General features: G+C 44.2%; 1 protein-coding gene across 9 annotated transcripts in view; it reads right to left on the bottom strand.

Moving 5' to 3' along the window:
- The window catches only part of RAI1 (retinoic acid induced 1), a 299,466-nt gene that overhangs the window by 100,158 nt on the left and 175,375 nt on the right, over nt 1-23,933 (bottom strand). For 2 of the 9 annotated variants that reach the window (XM_031938419.1, XM_031938422.1), the window contains exon 1: nt 8,779-12,512. The exons of 6 other annotated variants lie outside the window; for them this stretch is intronic. The gene's annotated coding sequence lies outside the window, so the exon portion shown is untranslated. Of the gene's footprint in view, nt 1-3,538; nt 6,819-8,778; nt 12,513-23,933 lie in introns of those variants that run through there. One more of the 9 variants, XM_031938427.1, reaches the window with a different exon arrangement.

Genomic DNA, 23,933 nt, shown 5'->3' with positions numbered 1-23,933 from the left:
AATTGGGAAATAGCTGAACATATTATGGTAAATGATTGTAATGGAATACTATTGTATTATAACAAATGATGAGTAGAATGATTTCAGAAAAATCTGGAAAGAGTTATACGAACTGATGCAAAGTGAGCAAAACCAGAATATTGTACCCAGTAACAGCAATACTGAATGATGATCAACTGTGAATGACTTAGCTATTCTTGGCAATACAGTATTCCAAAACAATCCCAAAAAATTTAGAATCAAAATGCTATCTCCAGAAAGAGAATTGATGGAGTCTGAGTTGATATCAAAACATAATTTTTTTTCATTTACTTTCTTTTTCTTTCCTTCTTTGGCAACATGACAAATATGGAAATAAACACACATATAAAAATAAAATAAATACAGTGGTAACTGGTTCAACTTTGAAGGTACAAGTCTCCAAACATGAGCCTCAATGAGGGCAGGAAAGAGTCTAAGGAGGAATAGTGCCTACAGTAGAGTAAGATTAAAGAGAGCCTTTTAGTTTTGCAGCTAAAAAATCCTGCAATCATTGGCCTGCCTTAGGCCATTAAATTCCACAGTTAGAGAGGCTTTCCTTTGAATTAAAGTTAAACATCCCTCTTAAAATACAGGGACCCTATTTTAAGTCATTATGAGTCATTAACACCTTAAAGGGGATTAGTTGACAAAAATCTGCTTTTAGACTGTAGGTGAGGGTATGGGGATGGATTGAGCAAGTTTGCATAGAGGAGAAGGAAGGGGGAAAGGTCCTGAATGTAAAGAGGGATTATAAAATCTACGTCTAGGGGCCAAAGATGTGGAAAACAAAAAATAGATAGGTGATTGGGTACTTTCTTTGTGACTTAAAAGCACAAGAGAGTTATTTAGAACGCTCAAAGTTAAGGGACTTGTCCAGGCTAACACAGTCAGTAGTCATCTAAGTTCTGAACTAAGGTTTCCCTGACTCAAAGGTCAATTGTACTGTCTATCGCCAGTTTTTAAAGTGTTTTCCAGGGATTCTTGGGTCTAAGGTTAAAATTATTTTCATAATATTACAAAGATATTTTAATTTCAAATTCTGAAACTATCAAGAGATATTTGAGGGTCCTCAATAATTTTTAAGAATATAGAGGGGTTTTGAGATGAAAAAAGCTTGAGAATCATTGTACTAGATCATTGTTTCTCTTTTGGAATAAAATGTAAGCTTTTTGACAACAGGGACTATGTTTTCTTCCTGCACACCCTCCTCCTTTCCCCAAGCACCTGGCTTGGACTGAGCACACATTAGAGAATATAGAGGGATTCTGAGGTCTCCTGCCTGAGGATATAAGGTAGGGAAAGTGAAAGGGTAAACTAACCTGAATTGAACAAGCATCACCTCTAAATCTATGAGTTCAGGGAACTTCTCCTGATTGTCTTAGCTGGTTCAATCAAAGCAGATCTGTCCCCAGCAGGACTCCCCTCTCTGATTTTCTTCCTTGACTTTTGCCAGAATTACCCAGGAAGCTGATCCCACCCTTTCTCCAGTTTTAAAAAAGAACTCCAGTAAATGTCTTGTAGAATAATTGCTTTGCTTGTTCCCAAACAGAGCCCTGGAATAAGGCATTTGTAAGCCCAGCTCCTATCTGTCCAACTGAGGCCTTAGGCCTTGTGTCTCACGCAAGTTGATTTAACACAAAATGAATTCCTCTCTGCTATGTAAAACAGAATTTTCTGGTATTAAAAACACATGCAATTATAGGAAGTCACATGAAAAAATGATTTGTTGCGGTGCATCTTCCTCTATCTCAGAGTTCTGGGATATAGGCAGTTTCTCAGGAGGGAAACTTATCTTCTGAATACTCTACTACTGGCCTCATCATCAAACTTTAGGCATCTCAGATTCTGGCTCCTACTTGGGTTGAACTCTTAAGAAAACTGATTTCTTTTACTGCTCTGCCTTCACCCCTTGTTAGGACATTCCTTAAACCGAGCCTTGAGAGAGAACCTATAGTGGTTCCCCATTGCTCACCACAAAGTTGGCCAAAAACGGTCTGCCAAAGATGGTATGTGAGGTGGTTACTATGCTACCACTAATGAAGACTGGTTCCCATTAAATACTTCTCTTTGACGTCTAATTTGCCAAAAAAGTGGGGAGAAGCCCCAATATAACAATAACAATAGTGACTCATGTGGAGCTTAAAAGTTTACAAAGTGTTTGCATATATTAGCTCATCCATTCTTTATAACAAACCTGATGAAGTGAATGCTTTAAGTATTATTATCCCCCATTTTACAGCTGAGATTCAGGAAAGCAAAGCCTATGCTAACCAAATTAGTATCAGAAGGAGTCTTTGGATACAGGTGTCTCCAATTCCAAATAAGTCCAATACTTCTTCTATTATTGGAAACCTATGATTTTTCAAAAAGGTGCTAATTGCTGGCCAAATGAATCAAGGCTAAAGGTTTCTACCTAGTTTGCAAAGTTGTCCATAAACTAACTGCCCCCCCCCCCATCCAATCCCCTTCTGCCTAACATCTACCTATCACTCTAAACAAGCTGCCCTCTGTAATTGTGTCCTCATTCCCCTCTTATTTTCCTTTATTCTTACTGTATCCCACCCCCTAAAAGGTCCCTGGGTCCTTCAGGGCCCAACTCAATACCCAAATTCTCCAATAAGCTCTCCTAGACCAGCCCACAGTAACCTCTCGTTTCTCTGAATTCCCACAGTACTTTGCTTTAGCAGACAATCTCACATTTAGAAATCACCTTAGAAGAATGGTAGAGCCATATGAGATCCTAAAGATCACCCTATACAAAAGGCCCAGAGATGTTATGAGATTTGCCATTATCACACAGCTAGTCAGTAGCAGGGTCCAGGCAAGATATTAGTACTTCTACCACCCATCTGATAGTTCTTTCTATGCACACAGAAAGCCCCCCTTCCATTATTAACACCCTACAATTGTTTCGTGTGTGTGTGTGTGTGTATGTGTGTCATTTCCCCAAACCAGACTAGAAGCTTTGCCTCTTCTTTCTGTGCAGCCTTTTCCTCAGCCCAGTACCTGGTCTAGGCTCTAATCTCTCTCCCAGTAGTCTATAGGATCCTGGGGAACTGACCAGGCTGGTCAGCCATGGTTCATTTGATATTCTACCCACTGGCCCCTTGTCCATCACCATCTCTAGAAGTGCTGATGTGAGTATTTTCATTTGTAGCCAAACAATTATCCTTTTAATTGTTGACCTCAAGAAGACAAGTATATATGTATATACACATATACACATGCATACATATATATACTCTAGAATATATATACACATACGTATACGGCAGGTAATCATCTTCCCTAGGCCTCCATTTCCCCCTGTGTAATATGAAGGACTAGATTCACTGGTAGTGAGTAGTTAGAAAATGAAATGAAGTAAAGAGGGCATGTTTGGTCACCCCAGCAACAGAGGAAGTGCTTTTCTTCCCTGAGAGAGGAGCTAGAAAGGTATGACTGTGCAGCTTTAGCTCAGCTGTCAAAAGTATGCACAACAGTCACTTTAAGAGAGACTGAGAATTCAAGTCCTTACCTTATTGGGGGCTCTTATAGGGCTCTCAAGTTTCAGTCTGGCTTTGTTTCTCTGGACCTCAGTTTCCTCATCTGTTAAAGGAGGGAGCAGGACTAGATGGCCTCGGGGTCCCTCCCAGATTCATATGCCCATCTCTCCAGGGCTTACTGACTGACGAGAAGTTAATGAGAATGGCAGCAGGGCCCTCTGCAGATTGGAAATGCCACCTCATAAACAACTATCAGCCTCACAGCTTTCAATTCTGCAGGCTCCCAGATGGACATCTCCACACCCCCTGCCTGCTGCTGCTTTCATTCCAGATGAAGCCTCTGGTCCCCATAAGTGCCCCAAATGTTCATACCCTCCATTTTCCCCCTAGTCAGCTTACTCCAAAGCAAGCCATCCAGCCTAGCCCTCCTGCCACTGTGACAGCCTCCTTGCCTTTTCTGTCCTTGCCTTCTCAGCTTCCTTTACTGTGCCTGATGCTGACAGCTGGCAAATCCCTGGACTCAGGTAGCTGGATGCCTGAGAACAAGGAGGCACCACTGTGCTGTCACAGTCAGAGAAAAATATGTCAACATCTATGAGGCTCCCCCGTCTCTGGCACTCCCTTTCCTGGTCTCTTCCTGCTGGCTCAGAACCTACCTCCTCCACCAAGGCACACCCACAAGAGACGGACTCTCCTGTGCCTCCTGGGTTGAAGGGAGAAAACTGTAAGAATAGGAGGGCCCAATGGTCCCTCCCATACTCCCCTCCCAGACTCCTTGATCCCTAGGAAATTTAACCCATTGCTTTTGCAGAACAAAGCTGACTCAGAGAGTTTTAAGTTGGGAGCCTTCCTGTTTTGAATATTCTGGGATGGTCCAATTAATCAGCATACCTGTATCTAAGTACCTAGCATATTTTCAGCCCTGTACCAGTTACTGTGACATCTAAAAAGGCTATTAGCCTTGTTTCACGTTTGCCTTCCGTTCCTCTCCTACCTACGACTTTTAGTCTAGGCAAACTGGTCTTCCCACTGTCCCCAGAATCTAACTCTTTCGTTTCCATCTCCATATTTGCTCACAGTATTTTCTAATGTTATTCTTCTCACGCCTAGACTGCCATTTCCCTCCCCATTTAATTCCCACCTCCCTGACCACTCCAACTCACCTATCTCCTTGCTCTGCTTATTGCCTCAGTACCCACTCAATTGACCCCTCTTCTTTGCAAAACAGGGAAAACACCATTGTCTTGCTTATGCCTCCTGGAGTTGTCCAACCTGCTGCCCCTCATTCTCTTCCCTAAACCTTTCATTCTCATCACTATTCTTTCCCCACCTGGCCTTTCTTCTAGCTTCAAATGGTTCACCCCTCCCTTAGAGATGCCTCCTAATACAGTGGCCCCAGTCTGTCCATGACTCTTGTTCCCAGGTGTGTTTTTTTTTTTTTTTTGTTATTCACCCAGGATTTTGTTTGATTCTCTCCAGAATTCCTTCTGCCTCAGCTAATAGCTGCTAAAAGCCTAGTGCACACAAAGCTCTTGGTAGCCAACCATGAACTGGTTAGGAGTGAGGAGGTCATGCTTTATGGCTTTAATAACAGAGTTACGAAAGGTCTCATAACTTCATTAATGCCGGCAAAATCTACAAGAGGCAACCAATGTTAAGAAAATAATGTGCTGTTCTTTGGGGATGTGGAAGGAAGTGGTGGAGGTGGTAAGGCTGGTTTATTCACTTTCCCCAAAAAACTATATCTGGTCCCAGTAGAAAGTATTAACCCCTCCAGTGGACATTTGGATCTTTCCACAGTCTAGCACCAGCCTATTTTCCCCCATTTCAATTCAATCCAAAACCTTCATCATCTCTTATTAGATGCTTGGCACTTATTCAAAGACCTAGAGATGCAAAGACAAAAAAAAATCCCTGACTTCAAGTATCCCACTTTTATATTAAGGAATTAAGGTAGGAGTGGGGAGGATAATGCAGACAGTGATATAAATACAAAATAGCTGCAAAAACTGAATACAAAGTGAAGGACCATTGATGACTGAAGGAAAGAGGAAGAGTAAAATCAGGAAAGGCTTCAGCATTGAGCCATGAAGAGAGCTAGGGGAAAGGGTGAAGAAGGAAAAGATTATGGGCATGGAAGCTAGCATGTGCAAAAGCCCTGAGGTGGGCAAAAGAATGTTGCACAGGGAAATACCAAGTAGCTCAGTATAACTAGAAAAGAGAGTGTTTGTGGGGAGTGATACACAATCAGCCCAGAGACAGGTAGGAGCCAGATTGTGAAAGATTTCTAAAAGTCAGAAAGAGGCACTTATATTTTATCCTAGAGTCCATAAGGAGCTTGTAAACCTGTCTGAGGAGGTGAGCCGACGTAGTCAGAGTACACTACTCCCCTCCTTAAAATCTGTACTTCTGATCACTTTTCTCAGGGTCAAATTTGAAGGGTATGCTCATTTCCACATCTCCACACTCTTACTCAAGCTTCTCCCACATATCCTTCCCTTCTTCAATATCCTTTCTTTCCTCTTTACCTATCCAAACCCCATCACCCATCTTATAAGGCCCAGGACAAACTCCTCCTCCTTCATGAAGACTCCCCAATCATTTCAACCAAAAGTGAGTGCTTTCTCCTCGTCAGAGATCTCAGGGATACTTAGTATGAAGAAACCTCACTTTAGATACATACACTTTACTGTCTGATACTGTTACTGAATTGTTTCCCTACTGTGTGTATTTTTTCCCCCTGCTTGATTTTCAGGGCTGGGCCTAATTTTTCTAGAATCAAGGAGACATGGTATGTCTAAGCTGAAAGAGACATTATGAAGTATTCTGGAAATGCTTCCTTTTACAGAGAAGGAAAATGAAGCTAAGAAAAGACCCAAAGACACACAAGTAGTGGCAAAGGCCAGAGGAGATTGCCTGAAACCTAGACACATGCTCCTACACTGAAGATCTGTTTCAAATGACTATTTTGACCATAAAGATCAAAGATTGAGAATTGTAAGGGATCTTCTCCAATTTCCTTTATTTCACAGATGAAGACAATGAGTCCCAAATAGGTTAGATCTCAAATAGGTCTCAAAGTTAGTCACTTTCTCCTTCCCAGACACCGTACAGATCTGGGCACAGAGCACATAAAAGAGGTGCAATACAAATTTGAGAAAAGAACAGAATTCGTTTTTACTTCCCTTACCCTCTAATTACTGTGATGGAGGGGGTTAGGCATGAGTGAGAGTGGCATTAGAGGTCTCTGTAAAATCGTAAAGCTGGTTGATAAATGTGGAAATATGTTTAGAAGAATTGCACATGTTTAATATATTTAACTTAAGTAATATTGGATTACTTGCTTTCTAGGGGAAGGGGAAGATGGGAGGGAGGGAGAAAAACTTGGAACACAAGATTTTGCAAGGATGGATGTTGAAAATCATCTTTGCATGTATTTTGAAAAATAAAGAACTATTTCAAAACAATCATAAAGCTGGAACTAGGTCTTTCTGATAGCAATCCCCCCACTTCCTAAACATCCCCTCCAAACCACCTGGAAAAGAGAGGAAGAAATGGTATCTTTAGCACATGACTGGCTCAAAACTGGTACTGATGCTAATACCCCAGGTTCTGAAAGTGTTTTCTTGTACTTCATAGATAAATTTTTTTTTGATAGGCGGGGAAGAGATTGAAGCTATCTGGGAGAGCAGCAAAGTTGTGTATTTATGTCTATCTATCTCTTGCCATAGTGGGTGGGGGTTGGGTAGAGAAAAAGAAAATAGGAGATAAGCTGGTATCCTCTAGTCCTTCTGGACCAGAATGTTTTGAGTTTGGTTTGTTTTCTTAATTCAGAAGCTGTACAAACCCTTTCCCTGGAAAAAGCTGAGGGAGCGATGGCCAGATCTGGGTGCACTCAGTAAACTGAAAGGCTTTTCAATCTCCCTCGTCCCTGTAAGTCCCTATGCAGTCCACATGTACATCCAAGTGCCACCATTGTGCAAGCTCGCTTCCGCTGGGTAGGTATAAACAAGGTCATCTGCAAGTCTAAACCCACCCGTGGTGAGTACCTCTCCTCCCTCCCTCCGCTCCGCAGCCCTCACCCCTGAGCAGAAGCAGGGTGCTCTCGCCTATCCCCCCCCCCCCCCCCGCATAGTTTTGCAAATTGTTTTCCCGCGAGCAGAGCCAAGCCAACATGTCCGCTTCCCCACGTTACACTGCAATCAGCGTTCCGAGCTGCTTAGCGAGCTGTCACTCCCGCGCGGCTGACTGGCACCGCTCTGCCCTCGCTGTGCCGCACACGCGGGGACGCCCGAGCCGCTAACAGATTGGGGCTGGAGGGGCAGGTGCGGCACCCAGGGTGGCCAGGCTCAATCAGGCCCCCGATGCAATGCTCTAAGAGCTAGCTGTCTGACACGGGGCCGCCCCCACCCTTTCCCCCACTCCCCCCCCCCCCTTCTTCCCCACCTCCCCGGCTCCTTGTGCGTACAAATGCGCGTATTTATTTTGCAATTAAGCCTCGCAGCAGAAAGTGGAATGAGAAATCCTTTGTTCGGGGGGCCGGGTTTGGAAGAGGAGTGAGGTACACTCGGCGTGGAGTGCGGCCCCTCCCCCTCTTCCTCCCGGAACATTCTCTGAGACTCCCCCTCCCCCGCACCCCTCCACCTTTCACCAGAGCGGCAGCTTTTTTTGCCCACGTCCCGCGCGCTGCTTCTGCAGCACGAACCCCTTGATTGCCCATCAATCAGGGGCAGAGAGAGCGCGCTCCGCCCCGAGCCTCCCCCTCCCCACCTCCCCTCTCCCCGCATCTCCAATCCTCGCACCCGGTTCCCAGGGCTCCTGCAAAAGCCAACGAGCCGTGGCATGCTGTGTGCCGCACGACGCTTTCAGCTCCCCCTTCCAGCTCTAGGCTCTTGCCGCCGCCGCTGGCCTAGGGATGGGGAAGGGGGGGGGGGGGCGGGGAGAGGTAGAGAGCGAGCCGCAGATACACGCAGATATCCCGGCCATTAGGCGGAGGTGGCGGCGGCGGCGGCCTGGGACCGCGTTCCGCGTTGGATTGGCCCCGGTGCCCGACTTGTGCGCCGCCTGGGCGGCTGCTGGAGGACAAGTTCCACCCGTTTCCCTCCCCACCCACTTCCCAGCTCAGGTCATGCAGTGGGGCCACAGGGCATAAGGGAAAGCGAAGGGTGAGCTCCGTCACCCTGCTTGGCTCCTGGCCCTCTCAGCTCCCGGGACTATCCGGGGCACCAGTTCTGATCAGTCCCACCCACCCACCTACCCGGGAGCGCGGTACCTGGGTCCCTGGAGCAGTCCCTGCCGCGCTCCTCTTTCCTTTCCCCGGAACTGATGTGAGGGTTGGTGGAGAACATGAGGGGTATGTTCTTACAGGGAGGGGGAGCAAGAGGACTGGGCTCCTGGGGCCTCCCAGGGGGCGCAGAAAAATCTGCCTCGATCCGGGTGGCTTTTCATGTCCCGTGGGCAAATCTGATGACCTTCCTCCCTCCTCAGCGCCCCTCCCACCTTCCCCTGAGCTCGCTCTCTCTCCCCCGCATGAGTCCCCTTCGGTTCCTCCACCCTGCCTCTCTCACCCACACCGTCTTCCTCCCGCTCTTTTGTCCGCCTCCCCAAACCCTGACCCCCTTGGTCTCTGGGTCCCAAGCTTGTCCAGTCCTAGGCGCTCTCCTGCCCGCCCCTGGCGTTCCTGCTTGTTTGGTCGATCCCTTTCGCGCGGCCCCGAAGTGTGAATGCCAATTAGGGGGCAGGAGGATGTGTATCTGAGATGTGCAAACACAAAAGGCAGGAAATAAAAGTCATCTCCCACCGAAGAGGAGAGGTAACCATGGCTACCTGGGACCTCATTTAAAACGGTGCCGGCCGCGGGCGAAAAGGCACCACTTCCCATTGTCAGAGACGCTTACGCGAGGCTTTGAAAATGCTAAGCCCCCTGGAAACCGTCTGGGGAGTCGGAAAACGAAAATGAGGAAGGGGAAAAATAGAAATGATATTTATTTCTGTTTGTGTGTGAGTCTGGAGAACCTCCTCCTCTTCCCCTTGATCGCCATTCCTCCCTCTTTTTTCCGTCCTCTTCCTCCTTCATTCCCTCTTCTCAACCTCCTCTTCCCAGCTATTTCCACTCAGTGCAAAAAGTAGAAAATATTTTCAAATGAAAACAAAAATTAGGAGGGGGGAGGAGGTAACAAAAAGTGGCCTGATGGGTTCCAGTTGTCCAGACAGACAGAAAGACCACTAGACACAAGGTCAGGTGTCTGGGGAAACCAGCCAAGGAAGGGCTGTGTCTGGGAGAAGGCCGAGTGGGGGCCGTGAGGAGGGGCAGGCTGTGGGAGGAAATGTAGAAGTCAGGAGCTACAAAACCTAGTGATAGAAGCTTTCCCCCAACAGAAGATACCTCCCCTCTGGAGGGCAATTCTCAAGGGCAAGAAATAGATTTCCCTGAACTTGTGCACTAAACAAACTGGTGAGTGGTGACATAGGGAATCCGGTGGTGGAGAGGAGAGTCAGGGGCTTCCTCAAGACACCGCTTAAGCCCCTTTTTTTCTTTCAACCTAAATTAATAATAACTGACATTTAGATACCTCTTAAAGGTTTGCCAAGCATTGCAGTACGTTGTCTACAAACCTCACAACACCCCTGTGAGAATCCAGATATTGTTTTCAAATGAGGAAACAGAGGTCGAGGAGGTTACTTTTCTGATCATACACAATGATCATACAACTAGCAAATATTAGAGTTAAGATTGATATCAGGTCTTTGTCACGCCAAAGGCCATATGATAGCAAATAAGTTTTTGCAAAATAATACAATATATTTGTTTTCTTCAGGATAAGCAATTTTTCTCCAAAAAGTCTCTGACCGAAACAACTCACTGACCAGCTATCATTAAATATACAGTCTTTGTTTACTAACTGCTATATATTTTAGTTAGATACAAACTTTTTATCTCTGTATGATTAATGAATACCTTGTTTCCTTCTCTAGGTTAGAGGTTCCCCCAGATCAAGAAGTGGATGGAGGTCTTTTTCACTCCCTCCAAACTTATCAAACACTACCTCAACTGAGCCATCATATAGTGAGTGCTCAAAAGGCTTTAGATGATGATGGAGGTGGTTTATCTTCAATACAAGTTTTTGAAGGATGATAATGTTAAGAGAAATTGAGGTACAGAGAGACTGAAGTGGCTTGGCTACCAAAAAGTGAGTTAGAAAATTTGAGTTATCCCAAATGATTGTTATAACAATGGGAAGATGTCAACTCCCAGGGAATTGTTCAGGACAGAACCTGGGACTGGGTTGGGGGAGAAAGGAAAGAGGGAAATTGGAGAGAGGAGAGAAAGACGGGGGAGGCTATTTAAGTGCCTGAAACATCAGAAGAACTAGTTCCCCAGAGAAGCAGTAACAGACCAATCCCTAGAGGCGCTAAAACTGGATGATGCTAAGTGATAATGTATACTGCAGAGATAGTTGTTTTTCTCCTAGAAAGCACTAGTATGCAATATCAGCCTCACTGTAGACCAGGACACTTGTAGGTGATGTGACATAATTGTCCTAATAACATTTGATTTCAAGAGAGAAAAAGTCCAGATTGCTCTTGACTTTAATACTTTAAGGATATGTGAGGTAGACAGCTTCCTATTGTGCTTATGGGAAGCAACTTGTCCATTCAGAAGATAAATACTTTTAACTTTGGAAAAGAAAAGAATCAGAGCCTGGGAATGTATTGGTATATGGGACTCCTAGTGAGGAAAGTCTTTCCTCCAATGCAGATGGGCATCTTTTAATCTTGGAGAGCTTCCCTGGGCCACAGATATATTAAATGACTTGGCCTGGATCACAAAGTTAGTATGTGTCAGTGCCATGATTTGAATCCAGGTCTTTCCAATTTCTAGGCTGCCTTAAAAAAAAAACTATTACTTTTATAAATATGCACAATTTTAATTCCAGAAACTCCATTTTCCTTGGCACAGAGGTATTAATTTTATGATAGATTCCTGACTATTACAGTGGAGATTGAAAGTCATTAAAAAAAGAACACAAAGATACCATTTAAAAACTTTGCTTATGATTCACAAATGCCTTATCCCACCTGTTCCTGCCTCCTTGGTTTACAATCTTTAGCTAGGTAAGATTTGGGCGGGGAGATCTGTAGCAAATTTTCTTGAATCTATTAATGTTCTACCATTTCCTTTGCATCAAAAATTTCCCATCATTGGTCATTCAGAGTCACAAGGAAGAAAAAAAAAAAATACCTGTGACATGAGAACACTGATTCCCCTTAGGCTCTGCCTTGATAAGACAACTGTCCAAATTCTTGCTTACCCTTCTCTCTTTTCTTCTTCCTGTTTCATAGCCACTGCCAGGATAAGATGCCATAGTTCATAAGGAACAAAGGTGTTTCTCTTCCCTTCCCCTTCTCCCCCACAACTGAGCAATCAAGTAGACTGGATTTTACTTGCAACTAATTTTTGTGAGCCATAGGTGAGACCACAGGATCAGAGATAAGTATGGAAGGGACAATTGTGATGAACTAGTCCCATCCCTTTCTTTTATATCTCAGGTAACTGAGGCCTAAGGAAGCTAAATAAATTGCCCAAGATCCTACAGGTATCAAGTCCTTAAATTCTAGAGCTGGTATTCTTTGTTTTTCACAGCACCATGGGTCTGAGTGTTCTCATTTTGCATATTAAATTATGCTCTCCATCAAATTGCTATATATTTGCTGAGGTCTCCTAATCTCAGGATCATCCTTTAATTCTTGTCTCTTACTTTTCACTCTCAAATGTTTCCAAACATATACTCATGGCAAATCTTGATGATTCTGCCTTAAAGTTTCTCAAATCTGTGGCTGTCCACTCGTCATAGCCACGCTCTAATTTAGAACATCATCCCTTCTTTCCTAGATTATTCTAATAATCTAAGAAGTCTTCATATTTCCAAACAACTAACAAAAGTCTTCCTGAGGCAAAGTAATAAATTTATTTTCTTTTAGTTTTTTTAATTTTATTTTTAATAGTTTTTTTTTATTTTTCCCAATTACATGTCAAGACAATATTTAGCGCTCATTCTTTTACAAGATTTTGAGTTCCAAATTTTTCTCCCTTCATCCCCCTCCCCTCTTTCAAGAATGGTAGGCAATTTGATAGGTTCTACATGTGCTATCATGTAAAACATATTCCCATATTAGTCACAGTTGTGAAAAAAGAAACAGATCAAAAGAAAAAAAAACACGAAAAAAATAAAGTGAAAATATATGTTTCGATTGACATTCAGAATACATTAATTCTTAATCTAAATATGGATAGCATTTTTCATTGTAAATCCTTTGTATTATATCGTTGTGTTGCTAAGAAGAATTGAGTTATTCATAGTTGGTCATCACTCTGACCTTATATCTTTCAACTTAACAACTTTCAGTGGCTTTCTATTGTCAATAGGATCAAATATCAACTCTTAGCTTGGATTTAAGGCTCTCCACAACCTGTTTTTAACTGATTTTCCAGGTTGGTTTTACATTATTTCCTTTCATGAACATTCTAGCTAACCTGAAATGGTTGTTTGCTGAGCACTGTATTTCATCTCCTGCCCAATGGATCTGCCTTGCCTGGAATTTACTCCCTCTTCTCTGTCTTTGAGAATACCCATCTTTCTTTCAAGGTAAGATAACATACTATCTTATCCCATATAGGTTTCCTGATAATTCACTTCCTTCTTCCCTCCTCTAATTACTTTCTTAGTTATATTGATGGTAGGTCTCCTTGCTCCTCACAGGGGAAGGGGCTTTGTTGCTTTTGACTTTGTACCTGCAGTGCTTAGTATAAGTCCTTGAACACAGTGGGTACTTGGTAAGATACGAAAAATTGACTCAAATCTGATATAGATGAATAAGCTTTAGAAATGGGATGACATTATATAAATGCAATCTTCTACCCTCACCATCATCAATCACCATCATCACTCTATCAACTGGAACATTGTCTTTTTTCCTTAAATCTGGCTATTTGGGGAAGTTGGAGTCTAAATTTCAGGTTCCGTGCTTTATTTCCTGCCATGCTTAGTGAAGGTTACTCCTTTCCACTCTCCAAGTGCAGATGATTGGATCTGGCCTCTTCCTACCAATATTCCTTATCTTATTTATCAGAAGCCATTAATTCCATCACCTCTAGAATAAGGGTCTGCGAGGTGGTCAGCCAGATGCTGGGTAATGGTGGGGAACATAAAAGCAACATAAGGAAGGCTTGGTCATTATCCTTTAGGAATTCAAAACATCAATTCAGTAGACCTTTATTGAATGCCTACTATGTACTTAGCTTTGGGAACAGAGAGAGAAATTCATTCACTCACAGAAAACAACTAGAGAAAAGTAAGCGATCATTTCAGTCTAGCCACACTGGCCTACTTGCTGGACACCATATTCCATCTTCTATCTCTGTGTCTTTGTATAGGCCAGCCCCTGGGTCTGGATTGCTCTCCCTCTTTACTGTGCCTTGTAGTTTCCATGGATTCCTTCATGACTCAATGCCCTTCTACAGGAGGTTTTTCCCCCATCCTGGGCCTATTCTTCTGAGATTACTTTATATCTGTTTTGTATATGTAATCATCAGTTATTTTCATATTTGTCTGTTCCATTAGAATGAGAATTCCTAAAGGGAAGGATTTTTGTTGTTGTTGTTTTTAATTTAATACTCACGGGATTTAGCACAGTGCTTGGCACATACTAAGCTTATAATAAATGCTTATTGACTGACTGGCTAGTGCTTTAGGAATTCAGAAGAGGGAAAAACTGTTTTGGACTAAAATAGTCTGTGAAGGCACAAGAAGGCAACAGACCTTAAGCTAGGCTTTTAAGGAAGGAAGAAGTAAGAGGGAGGAGGAGGGAGAGGCCATTTCATTCAGGGAAACAACAATCTCAAGGCCATAGGGGAACGCTGCATGGAGAAAAGGAAGCTAAGAGATAGGAAAGGGCCAAATTGTGGAGGCTCTTGAAGGGCATCTTTTTTTCATTTTCTTTTTTGCTCACATTTCTCTAGAGTAAAAGAGATACCTTGGCCATACCTCCTGAACAGCCTTAACCCATCCTTAGGGTGGGGGCAGTACCCAGTGGTGTGGGGGTATGTATATACCCTCTTTCTAGTGTATCCAGGATAGCCAAACTGTTCACCTCTTGTTAAAAGCTTCGGCCCCCCTCAGAGAGGAGAGAAACGAACAGATGTTTCCATGAATCAGGAAAACAGTGTTGGCTCCCAGATGGGCTCATCTAGAAAGCCTTGTCTCTTTCTTTCTCTCTGAAGCCTCTTATAACAAGGTCTTTCTTTTTGGAGAGCAGCTGATCTGCAGTTTGCAAGGCGAGCAGAGCTTTGCTGTTGTGGGGGCATCAGTCAAGCCCCCTCACCCATCCGGTTTCCCTGAAAGCCTTTACATGGCAGGTCATGCCAAGCAGAGACCTGAAATGGTGACTTGTCATTCCTGGTGACCAAAGCCATTTAATAGCTACTGCCTGGTCAGAGGATTCCTTCTAGCTGAGTGAGGGATAGAATCATGTGCTTAGAAAGAAATCTTGCCTATGGGTCTTATCTTTTTCTCTCTATTTTTTAAAAATACTAACTTGCATTTCTATGGTGAATGTGAGCTCCTTGAGGGCCAGAACTGGTTTTTTTTTAATTGCTGTATCCCTATTATCTAGCACATATTAGGTTTTAAAATAAATATATGTTTAATTAGGGTTTTTTTTTTTACATTTCCCAAGGGGATTTCAAATACGGGCACCTCATTTAATAAGCAAGGATCTTCCTCAGAGATCATTTCATTTCAGGATTCGCCACTAAAACTAGAAATCCAAAGGTTCTTTGAATCCTAAATCTAAGCACAAAAACCAACCCACTAGAAATACCCTAGAGAGGAAAAAAAATAGGCGATTTATCCTCTCAAATAGAAGCTTCACTGAGAACCATAAGCCAAAATGAATGCTGGGATATAGTAAACAGGGGGATGGGAGAAGGGTTTGGATTTGGGAAGGGTGCCAGCTATAAAGGGAAGTACCCTAAGTCAGAGTGCTTTAGGAGGGACTGGTAAGCAAAGGGTAATTGTGATACCCTGTCTGCCTGCCTCAGGCTCAGGAAGACAGGAACCTGTGTTTTTTTTCCTCCTGATTGTTAAGATAGAAAATTCCCAGAGAACACATTTCTAGCAAGATGAGTGACCTGATACCCTGTAATTTCCTGGCTCACAAAGACAAAAGAAGGCTTGACTTTGTGCTCTTCATGTCTCACTCCTGTGCAAGTCTGAAACAGTTGGGTGGCACTCCCTAAGTTTTTCTGTGGAAATCACCTTCTGCCCTTCAGAGGTGGAGGTGAGCAGGTCCCTCTTGGGCATAAAGAAAAGGTGAGTAGACAGACTTCTTCATGATGGTGTCTGGTTGGAAGTTCAAATGGGATATCTCCTCACTTCTAGTGAGTTCCAGAATTGAATATCCAGAAGGCCACCAAGAGAATGGTATTAAGCCACCTGGCTTTCTTTCAAGAGGCATGAAGCCTCCCTCATTTCCTCTGGGGTAATTTGGGGGCCAACCTGGTCATATGCAAGAAGATGCATCTAAGGATAATTATTCCTTAGAGACAGGAGATTCTGGAATTTCAGATCATGGAGAGACTTCTCCCTTAGATTGTGCTATGCTTCTTGTGTGGCACATTAGGTGCAAATGAATTGTCTATTCCCTGAAAATAAACAATAGTTTAGGGAATCCTAGGAAGGTCTTGAGCAAGATGGGGGTGTGTGTATGTGTGTGTGTGTGTGTGTGTGTGTGTGTGTGTTGTGCACTTGTGTCTGCCTGCTTTACAGATTTTAACAGCAAAGGAGAGGAGGGGTGGGAATGGTAATGGCCTCCTAATGAGGACTGGAGTCCCTTCTGCTAGCTTTCCTTTTCCCTACTCTACTACAACCTGTCCCCTTGCCTTTCTGGCTGCCAACACAGGCTTCACCTGGGACCACACAATTTAGTTCCCTCCCATGCAGGCAGGCACCCAAGACAGGAATTATGGTCCCTGCAAAAGACAATGACAGTGAATCTGGTTACTGCCTTTTCAGCAAACGTAATTCCTTTTTATTAGAAAATTAAAGGGTATGAAGAGCTTTCCAAAAGCCAAAGAGCTGAAATGTGCTTTCATAAGATATGCAGGGTCTGATAAAACGGATTTACTTGTCTACCTCCTCCTCTCCTCCCCTACTTCTCCTCTACTCCACCTTCCCCTCAATCCCCTTCCCACTCTCCCCCAGCTTTAATGATTACTCTAATAAAAAGGCAATGTATTGGCTCAAACATCAATGCTGGCATTTGCCTGGCCAAGGCCGCAGTGTTCCACCCAGGGGAACATGCCCAAGGTTCAGAAAACTAAAGCCTTGAGGAGCAATCTTTTGTTTCTTTGTGGCAGGCTAAATTTGGGGCTCTCAACAGCACAGGCTCCATAATTTCACACTTTCAGAATAACTGCAGGGATCCCCTTTTCTTCCTGCCTCGGAGATGGTGAAAGATGGCTCTTAGCCTCAGCTAATCTGAGGGTTTAGGGTTAAGGAAAAAAAAATCAGCCTGCTTGTTCCCACAAAACAGCACCCTCCACCTAGCAACAAATATGCTAGCAATTACAGACAGAAAGACAGGTAAAAAGAAGCAATTATAGGTGGAGAGATATAGATTACCCCCTAGCCGTTGCTCAGAAAGCAACTATTAAAAGCCACCTAGGGAGTCTGTTCCTACTGAGAACTCCTTGATCCCTCCTGTTCTTTGGTAGAATTCACAAATAAGGGTCTCTGTCTTAGAAATAGGGTAATGGAGAGATCTCTGGAGGATCTATATATTCCAAAGGTGACTAGAATCCTCAAGTTGATGTAATTAATTAATGTAACTAAATAATCTAATTTTCTTTTCTTTAGTGTATCTCCCCCCCTCCTTTTAATGGTCAGGTACTGCCTTCCTCATTTAGAGGGTACTTAGGAGGTGTGGGATTGAAGATGGAATTTGTGGAGGTGACTTTCATAACCTCTCTAACAAATAATAAAGCCATGACAATAGAAATTTCCTGCTACCCAGAGAAGAAGATGTCCATAGCCCAGAAATGTCCTCTTCCAAGGTGTCACTCCTTTCTCTTCTCCCTTTTCTCCCCTCCCTACTGTTCAGCCTCCCTGTTCAAGGACAATCCATTCCCTTTTCTCCTTCCTTGAGCAACAAAAGGAAAACTGGGTTTGGTTTAACTTGCTCACAATAAAGAGCCTGCTTTTAGCTCTTACTGTTGCTTTATTCCAACAGAAAATGCACTCAGGAAGAGTCAGACCTCTTGCCTTGGAGATCTTGAGAAACTGGCTTGTGTTGGTGGAGGGGTACTCTAGGTGAAAACTGGAAAGGCCCCGAGCCTATTTTAGGCCCAGGAGTTGCCCTATGAAGGTCTTTCCATCTGTGACTGAACACCCTGTACCCCAAACTGTGGTCTTTGACTCTTTTAATGCCACCTTAAAGTGGCTTCTTAATATTGCAATAATTCTTTAGAGTGAACTCAGATGTTAGAGACTTCTTAAGACAAGAAGATTCCCTCCTTCTGAATCAGTTTCCTTATTTGTAAAACAGTGTTGAGGGGTGAGATGGTGCTACATCACGAGTTCTCAAAGGAGAAATGTTGACTGAGACCTAATACACAAATTATCAAGGAGATTTACTGATAGGGTAGAAAGATTACCGATCACTGGACTGGGAACTGGGAGGCCTGGATTCTAGGAGTGGCTCTATTATCAGTTAGCTGAGCCTCTGTTACTTAAAAGGAGTACTAATGCATTTAACATTTATTAAACACCTATCAGATTGGGAGCAGCTAGATGTGGAGTGGACTGAGAGCCTTAGATAAGGCCTAGAGAGTTCAAATACAGCCTCAGACACTTACTAGCTGTGTGACCCTAAGCAAGTCACTTAATCTTGCTTTCCTCTGTAAAATGGGCTGAAGAAGGAAATGGCAAACCACTCCAGTATTTCCACCAAAAAAAAAAACAAAACCAAATTGGGTTGTGGGAAGTTGGACAGGATAAAAATGACTGGGAATAATTGATTGTTGAGACCATCCCATGAGGTAGGTGTTAGAATTATCCCCATTTTACAGTTGAGGAAACTGAGTCAGAGGTTATCTGATTTCAGGCCCAGAGTTCTATCCAGTCTGCCACCTAACTGCCTTATGTGACCTTGGACTTAGCCTCCCTCAGTTTCTGCTTCCTATAAAATGAGGGCAGACTTGGAATAAATGTCTTCTAAAGTCCCTTTTGATTCTAAATCTATAATTCTGGGCTGGTTCAATTCTCTCCACCTTAGTTTTCTCATTTGTAAAAATTAGGAAGTTGAATCGGATGAGCTGTAAAATCCCTTTCAGGCCTAAACTTCTATGAATATGGATTTCTGATTCCGAGTTTTTCTGTTTATGGAGAGAGATACATTTTGAAGAGGGGCTAGGGGGAGAGGGGAAGGGGTTCACTTCAACCTGTAGTTAGGCTTGAGTGTGGAGGGTCTAGAAATCCAACTTGCTCTCTCTCTTCCCGTTCTTCCCCCTCTTCCCAAAGGTCTGACTACATCAGTGAGTCATGTCCTCTAGTCAGATGTGACTTGTGTGTGAAAGGGGGTGGGCTGGGAGTGCTGCATGTCCTTCTGTCTGCGATGAAGGTGAGGAGGTCAGCCTGGGCGGCTGCTTGGCTGGCAGCGGCGCCGGTGGAGCTTGAGGAATGCCTGGGGCCGAGGTTTCCCAAAGATAGTCTCTAGGTCACTGGGAGCCAGTGACAGGCTCACTGCTGCGGGCAGGAAATTTTTGTGAATGAACCCTGGTCTTAGGCTGTAGTATCTATTAGTCACTACCCACCACCTCCCTGCCCCAGGCAAAGTCAGGACCCCTGGGGTATATGGAGGGGGCGCATTTAGAAAGTGCCGACGCAAAGCTGTCATGATCAACACAAGTGGTTAGAAGGAGCGCAGAGGTTGTGTGCAGCTGTGGGGGATGACGACAGAGACGAGAGGACAGGAAATGGCAGTCTCAGGTGATAGATGCCTCACTCCAGCCAAGAGAATGGAGGAAAGTGGAAGCTGAGGACCTGTATGATAGACCTGAAATGGTGTGTGGGGAGGGGGAGAGAAGTGGGGGTGTTTGTGCAGTAGAATTTCTGAAGCAAATTGGTAGTGGAACAGCTTCTGTAGAGGTTGGGGGGTGTATTTTCCAGGTAAACATCTGTTAACTGGTATTGGGGAGAGGGGGAAGGGAGAGTAAAGTGCATTGAACATAAATCCCTAAACCCAGAAAAACTCTTTATTTTCACGAACCTCCCCTCATACTCTGTATCCTGGGCTGCTAAGCAAATGTACTGCAAATGAGATATTGGATTTTCATTTACACCCAATATTCATTTCCCCAGCCCTTCTGGAGCTGACCTGTCCTGTCCTGCCATCTCGCGCCTCCCCCGCCCCCCCTTTCCTATTCATTTGCCAGGCAGGAGAGAAACTGCCTCTTCCCTTCTCACTAGAAGAAGAGCCTTGATGCTAGAGCCAGCCACGGTGATCAACCCTGCTACAAATCAGGGGTCAGGCAGCGCTGCTGTTAGACAGAGTCCCACTGCACGTGCTCGGGGTCTTAATGGCTTTTTACACTGAAAGAAGGAGGGGAAGCATGGAAAGGAGCTGGTGGGTGATCGAGGCCTTCAGCTCATTCCAGCTGTTAATCCAGGGGTGATTGCCCTCACTGCTGCCTCTGCGGCCACCATTCCAGACCTGACCCACAGCTTCTCCTGCCGGGAACTGGGCCTTGCCTCTGGGCAGCCCGGCCTTGGCAGAAGATGAAAGGAGGGAGGTCTGGCAGGGAAGGCTGTGTCCACACTCCCCGCTCCCTCTCCGCCCCCCCCTTCCCCTCTGGCTCTGAGAAGCAGGCGGACGTTTCTTTGCCCACTGACTTTGCCCTAACATCTGCAAATGTGGCAAAAAAGTTGGCTGGTCCTATTTTTAGAGTCTCACACCGCGTGCCATCTCTCCGCCCACCACCCGGGAAGAAATGCCGAGAGGTGCTGGGGTTGGGGGTAGGCTAACTCTGCTCCTCCCCTTCTACCACCGGTTCCCCCCCCCCTGCCTCAGGAATTCGGGCTGCTCACTCTCAGGCGCCCTTTCTCCCAGCCCCTTCCCTCTGGTCCCCTCCTGTGAACTCCACTCCTCTCCCCAGCCATCCGCTTACAGCCCATCAAGTTCCAGAAACCCTGCTGAGCTTGCGTGGCGGTTCCTCCCGGCCAGCTCCGGTCCCGCAGACCCTAGGGATCCCCGCCTTCCCGCGGCCCCTCCACACCCTGAGGCTCCCTCCAGCTGCCCGGAGGCAGGAAGGGCGGGGACTACCCAATCGCGCCCTGGCCGTGCCTGCCCCCGCGGTTTCTCCGAGAGCCAGCCTAGCATAAACTGGAACTGGGGACGAGCTGGGGTGGGACACCCAGACCGTGGTCCGCTAGGGAGTCTAGTAAAAAAGGATGGAGGATGCTAGGAAAGGAGTGGAAGCTAAGGACAGGGGCAGACAAGAAAGGGTGTGTTATATGTGTGTGTGTATGGCGATGGCAGAGAGAGTCAAGGTGGGGGTGGATGAGACTGCACACATACCCTTCTACCAGTGGCCATGACCTCAGACACTTGGTAACCACCCCGAGGCCACAAGCCCAACCCAGTCAGCTGTTTTGGGGGTGGAAAACAGATGGCCCTCGAGCTGGGGAGCTGGTCCCTTTCCCTAGCACTGTCGCTGGCCAAAGCTGAAGTCCTGTTAGCAGGAACTGGGGGCCTGGCCTCCACGCCCACACTCCAGCTACTGACTCATATAGCGAGCTTGATGCGGCTGTCTCTCTCTCTCTCTTTCTCTCTCTCTCTTTCTTTCCTTCCTTTCCCTCTCCCTCTTTCTCCCTCCAACCTTTTACTTCCTCACAATCTCTACTCCCTTCCTCTCTTCTTTCTTTTTCTTTCTTTTCCTCATTTTCTCTCTCTCCCTCTTTTTTTACTTTCCTATTTTCTCCCCCCCTTTTTCTCTCCCCACTCCTTCAGGAGTGAATGAAGTGTAGCCTTGGGGGCCATGGTGGAGTGGTCACTCAGAAAGGACCTCGTATTTAATTCATGTATTTTTATTTTAACCGTAGAGCTCACAGACAATTCCCCAGGCTTGTCTCACTGATCTCATAACAGGCTCGAGTCTGATGTCTGCCCCCTGGACCTTCTGGTTAAATCCTAGCTCCTCTTTCCCTTAACAGGGACAGTCTGACAGGGGTGGCTGGTTTAGGTCTTCAAATTGTAATTTCCTGTATAATTGGCTCAAACTCAAAAACACTTCTTCCTCTCTTTCGGTCATGGCTTTCCTCTAAGGTCTAACCCACTCCACCCCTCATATTCTCCACACTTTGGAAAAGTGTGGGGCATCATAGAAGAGCCAAGCAGAAATGATCCTGCTTTGGATGGTTAGAAGACAGGAGGCATCTCCCTTGAATGATAAACTCCCTATCCCTGTCTTCCCCTCCCCCCAGTTCCTGTTCATTCCCTTCCACCCCCTCACAGAGTTCTTTTCCTCAGGTTTGAACATTTCATGGAGGCTGATCCTGCTCAAAAGGGTGATGGTAGGAAGAAGGACAGGCAGATATCTGTCTTTTCAGAGGTTGCATCAGGACCTGGAATATTGTGGTTCATAAAATTCTGTCACTTTTGAGAGCTATATCCTGAAAGGAATGTCCTCAGCCCCTAGAAAAGAAGGCTTTCTTCCTTTACAGAACCCCCTTTCTGCCTCCCATTGCTCTCCTACTTTCCTTTCTGCCATCAACCTTCTGGCCTTCCTGTTTCAGCTACTGATACTTCTAACAGCGCCTTTAGGGTTCTTATCCTCCTGACTGAAAGGAAGTCAACATTCATATCTTTCCTATCTTTTTTCTTATTCCTGATTTTTGCAAGGCAAAGCAGGTTAATGGGAGAGAAAGATGATGCTGAAAGAAGGAGCTGGGAGACTATCGTCTCAGCTAGCTTTAACAAAATTAAATTGAATTAAGTTTAACCATTAAAATCCTGACTCATCCACCCTTGAGAGACTTCACTCAGTCACTGAACATTTGTTATTGCCTATTCTGTGCACAGCACTCTGCTAGGCACAGATACTCTGAGGGATCCAGATAATTATAAGACTCCAGGCTTCTGCCCTTGAAAAACTTGCATTCTTGCTATAAAGAGGTTCCAGAAGGCTTCCTTTTAGAAGGGAAGATGCAATCAAATACTGTACAGAGATGTCATCTTAATAAATGTTTGTTGAATTGATTATTCAGACATATCCTAGTTCTAGAAGTGGCGAATCCAGAATCCATTTCTAGAAATTTCCATCTCCTTCTCTTCTTCACTGATGCTGCATTAAGATGTTATTTTAATGAGATTTGGGGGTCAGGGAAAGAACAAGTGACTATCTAATAGGCACTTCCTAATATTCAATTATTCCCCATCATTTAAACCCACTGAGACATTTGGACTCTTGCAGCCTGCTTCTTCTCTAGTCCATGGAAATCAGGATACAGACAGTGGAGAGCTAAAAATGATGGGTCCTAGGACAGGACTGGAATCAGGTCATTGGAAGATCTGCTCATCAATGAAATTTGGGTGCATTGAGATGATGGCAGAAGAAACAGCAGTGGAAGAGATCTTTAATTAAGCTTATGAGGACTTATAGATCAGTTCTATTCGCTTCATTACTAGTTAGAAATTAATACTGTGAATCAAGATGACTAGAGTCTCTGTCTACTATTGATATTATATTATTATAATTATATATATAATATATATATATAGTATTATACATATAGCTGAAGGTTAAACAGGCATGAATCTCATTGATATGCTGTTGTACAACTATTATTCCATTACTGATTATGAGAGACTTAGTAGATGTAGATTAGTATTCTTGCCTTCATTATACGTTTCAGTATACAGAAAAGAACTACTGGAAATGACTAAAACCACTACATTGAATTCAAGTCCCTATATTTGACACCTACATCTATTGATTATTATGTATTATACAATAATTAGTCTGATTCTTTTGTACACATATATATATATATATATAGTATATATATTATTGTATCCTATATTATATTAATAATTTAACATGCATTACAGAATCATCCTCATTTAGAGTGGTGGTAAGGGTGAACAACTCTGGAACAGAGTTTGGTACAATTATTCATTTTATAGTACATGAGAATATACTGATAAATTAAAGTGTATTACAAAGTAAAAAAAGAAAAAGCTAATAAGTTTCTAAGACTGAATTAGAACTCAGGTTTTCCTGATTCTATGCCTAATGTTCTATTCACCACTGCACTATCCTGAACTTCCCCTCTCATCTGTAAAATGAGGAGTAAAAGTAGTAGTATAGAA

The sequence above is a fragment of the Sarcophilus harrisii genome, chromosome 1, assembly GCF_902635505.1.
Source record: "Sarcophilus harrisii chromosome 1, mSarHar1.11, whole genome shotgun sequence".
Taxonomy (NCBI): Eukaryota; Metazoa; Chordata; class Mammalia; order Dasyuromorphia; family Dasyuridae; genus Sarcophilus; species Sarcophilus harrisii.
Note: the sequence above shows the minus strand (reverse complement) of the source record. Positions and strands in the feature narration are given on the sequence as shown.